Genomic DNA, 4,855 nt, shown 5'->3' on the forward strand with positions numbered 1-4,855 from the left:
TGAGCCGAGATCGCACCATTGCACTCCAGCCTGGGTAACATGAGTGAAACTCCGTCTCAAAAAAAAAAAAAAAAAAAAAAAAAAAAAAAAAAAAAATCGATATGTGAAAGAACAAGTGTGGTGATGTTCCAGCAAATTGTATTTATGGACACTGAATTTGAATTTCATAAAATTTTCAGGTGTCACAAAAGAGCGTCCTTCTTTTGATTTTTGTTCAACTATTTAAAACTAAAAACCATTCTTACCTCACAAGCCACACAAAAGCAGGTGGCGGGCTGGACTTGGCCATGGGCATAATCTGCCAACCTTGGTATATATCATTTCCATGCATATTTTAATACTGCAATTCCATACGTGTGTCTATATAGAGTATTGTTTAGTGGGTCTTAAAATTTCATATAGACAGTATTATACGGCAGTTTTCCTTCTACAGCTGATCACTCCTTTTTAACATCATATTTGCTGAGATTTATGTGAGTTATTACATGTAACTTCAGTTGATTCATCTTAAATGCTGTATAGGAACTCACTATATGACTTTACCACAACTAATATGTAGGATTATTTATAGGATTTCACTACATGAATTCACTGCAACTATTTATCCCTTCTCCTCTTGGTGGACATTCAAGTTGTTCTCTAGTTTTACAAACAATGCTGCAAGGCACCTTCCGCATGTGCACCAACGTTTCTGTAGGATTGCTCTTCCTAATAGAAGTCCATAGTCACAGGGTGTTTACTGGTCACCTAAAGCTAGGAAGGAAAGGGCTCAACATCACACCCAGCACCTGTGTTTCAGTCACTGACAGCTCCTGTTCCTCTGGAGCCCCTTCAAGCACCAGGCAGAGGAATAAGCATAAGTGCTTAATACTCCTTTTCCACTTAATTCAAAAAGACAGGGTGTGGGGGGCAAGGGGAGGGAGAGCATTAGGACAAATACCTAATGCATGTGGGGCTTCAAACCAAGATGACAGGTTGATGGGTGCAGCAAACCACCATGGCACATGTATATCTATGTAACAAACCTGCACACTCTGGACCTGCATCCCAGAAATTAAAGTAAAATTTTAAAAATAAATAATAAAAATTAAAAAATTTTTAAAAAGACTATCATAGAAAAAAATCTGTGAGACAAACAATGGGACCTATGAATGATCAAGGAAGGAAAAAGCTAGTTAGATCAAAGGCTCCAAGAATGCCTTTTTTAAAAAGCAACATAGGGCTTGAAGTTGGGAAGGATGGGTGGAAAACAAATGCTTCTGATGAAGGCACTGACCTAAGTGGGCTCCAAGGTGGAAATGAATACGTCATGTGTAAGGAAATCTAGGAGACCGAGCTGGCTGGAGCATTTGCAAAGTTCTTTTGGCAGGCATTGAATGCCGGGCAGAGGACATGGTGCTTGGCTTGGTGATCAGTGGGAGCCCGGGAAAGGCCAGCCTAGGATGGCCAGGGCTACCCACTGGAGATGTTAACTCAGCTGGTCCTATGGGGTGGAACCTTGGGAGCAGAGTCTGAAGTCACACACACCATGAAAATGGTATGTTGCTATTGTGGCTCTTCCAAGGCTGTGCCCAGCCTAGTAGAGCTTGGCCTTTTTTACACCATACCTTTAAACCAATTTAGCATTTGTGGCTCAGGCAGAGGTGGACATACTATTATTCCTCCAGCTGAGACTGTGGAGACTCACCTTTCCCACTGTACACATAAGACAAACAATCATTGCTCTTAAGGGAGAAAATTATGTTTCCTTAAGAAAACATGAAATCAGATCAAAAGAAAGAAGAACAAAGAAAATCAATAGCATCTCTCCATTTTTTCATTCAACATATACACATTTATTAATCCCCTTTTGTGTGTGCCAGGTACAGCAGGGCCACAGGAATGTGTAAAGCACGGCATATGCCACCCAGCCAATGGGCTGAGAGGGCCACGGTTGTTTTCCAATAGTAATACGAAGCAGCATAGGGTAAGTGCCAGAACTAATCTTTTGAACAATTAGCATAACAAAAATTCAAGGGACTAAAGAAAGGCTAAGGAAAGCCTGGGAGAAGCATTTCCAGTTGGCTTTTTGAAGGACTTAGAGGCAGAAAGGGAACAGGAGGGAACCTCAAACAGACTGGGAAGAGCAGACATACGGCAGTGAAAATGAGCAAGACATATTTGGGCAGAGTGAGGCCCAGCACAGCAGGCTCCTACACGCACTGTAACTCAGCAGCACCCAGTGCTCCTGATTTGGAGACGCGGGCTGCCCCACACATCAATATTTTCTCTTCCCCCAGTGTCCTGGTGATGTATCCTGTCCCCATCTCCCTTCCCTTCTTCCTAGACTCCTGTGGAGCCAGGCACCCTGGGTATGTTGGCTCCGTGGCTTGCTGGCCTTGTTACCTCGAGCACATTGTGTAACCACTCTGAAATTTCATTTATTTGATGGGTAAATGGAGTTGATCATGCCTCCACTCACCCAGCTGCTGTAAATACTGAAGGGATCGCCTACCTTGAGTCACTCTGTAAGCAGGAAAGGGTCCTTCCTGCAGACCTGCGCCACCATCATGTCTGCTGTGAAGTTTCTATATAAACATCTGGAGTACAGCTGGATGCAAAATCTGAAAGGATACCATCAAGCCATAAGCAAGAACATTTCATTTAAAATGGAAGCTCCAAGGCTGGGCACAGTGTCTCATGCGTATAATCCCAGCACTTCGGGAGGCCGAGGTGGGCAGATCACCTGAGGTCGGGAGTTCAAGACCAACCTGACCAACATGGAGAAACCCTGTCTCTACTAAAAATACAAAATAAGCCAGGCGTGGTGGTGCATGCCTGTAATCCTAGCGAATTGGGAGGCTGAAGCAGGAGAATCGCTTGAACCCAGGAGGCAGAGGTTGTGGTGAGCTGAGATTGTGCCATTGCAGTCCATCCTAGGCAACAAGAGCAGGACTCCATCTCAATAAATAAATAAAAATAAAATGGAAGCTCCAGCCACGGGTACTCTGACTTCTGTGATCCTGGCCATCATCACCACTTCTCCCCCATTGCCGTGCAGACAGAAAGACTAGATAGAACTGATGGATGGGTATCCAGAGAGTTGGTAGCAATTGTTACGGTTCTGTCCAGAACTACTGCCATGCTGCTCTGGGTTTGGGCAGGACAACTTCTCTCTCTGGGTTAAATGTGAATGGCTCAGAAATACATGCTAAAAGTTCTCTCCAGGACCTTTCCCAGGTCGGGGCTAGAATCTTGGATGACAGTATCTTCAAAATGGAATTTCCGTACCCCAAGTGCTGCACATGATGAAACCCTGAGGTGTGAGGAGAAAATATTAGAGCTTCTACCTTCGGTTTTCTAATATATAATTACATTCGTTTTCTGTCACCACCAGAATACATTACCACAAACTTAGCAACTTAAAACAGTCCAAACCTATTATCTCAGTTTCTGTAAGTCAGTTGAACTCAATGGGATCCTCTGTTTAGTGTCTCAAAAGCCAAAATCAGGGTATCTGCAAGGCCATACTTCCTCCTAAAGGTTCTGGGGAGTAGTGTTTTTCCAGCTTGTCCAGGTTGCTGGCTGAATTCAGTTTCTTGCGGCTGGAGTACTGTTGTCTTTTCCTCGTGGCTGGCAGTCTTTGTTCCCAGAGGTTTCCTATGTCCCTTCTCATGCTTTCCAGGTGGGCTCCCCAGAAATAGTAGATTGGGTCTTTCTCATGCTTCAGATCTCTCTGATGGCCTCTTTTGTCACATCTCTTTGACTCTGGCCAGAGAAAGTTCTCTGCATTTGAAGTCTCATGGGATTAGCTTAGACACCTGGACAGTCCAGGGTACTTTCTCTAATTTAAGGTCCTTAACCTGAATCATGTCTGCAAAGTCCCTTTTGCCATAGAAGGTGACACGTTCAGTTTCCAGGGATTAGAGCATAGTCACCTTTGGGGGATATTCTGTCTACCACAATCCTCAAGGAAAAGGCTTTACACTCAATGACTGCTGCTATGGGACACAGGGACAGATATCACATGTGATATCTGAGATGTCTTGAAGGAAAGGTGGGAATCTCCCAACAAGGAGCAGTTGACAATGACACCCTCATTTGCTAGTTTGCTTTTAGCTCATGGTGACAGATTAAAATCTGTGTCTTCACAATGGCCAGGATTCAGAAATGAGAGTCCAGTTCCCTTCTTTCATTTGGATTTATATGTCTTGTATATCTTTCTCAGCTATAATCACCCAAGTATTGAAAATCAGACCCAGGCTTTTGACTGACTGTGCCACAAAGTATTATAACAAGATTTATTTTTTTTTTTTTTGATGGAGTCTGGCTCTGTTGCTAGGCTGAGTGCAATGGCACTATCTTGGCTCACTGCAACCTCTACCTCTTGGATTCAAGCAATTCTCCTAACTCAGTCTCCTGAGTAGCTGGGACTACAGGAACGTGCCACCACACCCAGCTAATTTTTGTATTTTTAGTAGAAATGGGGTTTCACCATGTTGGGCAGCATGGTCTCAATCTCAATCTCATGATCCGCCCACCTTGGCCTTCCAAAGTGCTGGGATTACAGGCGTGAGCCACCAAGCCTGGCCTATACCAAGATTTGTAAAAATAATTATACCTATCCAATCCCATTGTTCTCACTAGAAATTTGATTAATAATATATTTTAATGAGAACAAACAGGGTTTCGCATAGCTAATAAAATCAACATTTTTAAATATTTATTTCATCTGTATCAAATTTTAAGTTTGTGTTTAGATATATGTTTTTAAAACTACAGAACATATTAGTACAAAAGTATTGGACATAAGTCATAATAAATATGTATGTGTTAGATGTGCATTCTCAAAAATGTTCTTATTCATAAAGTTGCT

The sequence above is a fragment of the Cebus imitator genome, unplaced genomic scaffold, assembly GCF_001604975.1.
Source record: "Cebus imitator isolate Cc_AM_T3 unplaced genomic scaffold, Cebus_imitator-1.0 Scaffold175, whole genome shotgun sequence".
Taxonomy (NCBI): domain Eukaryota; kingdom Metazoa; phylum Chordata; class Mammalia; order Primates; family Cebidae; genus Cebus; species Cebus imitator.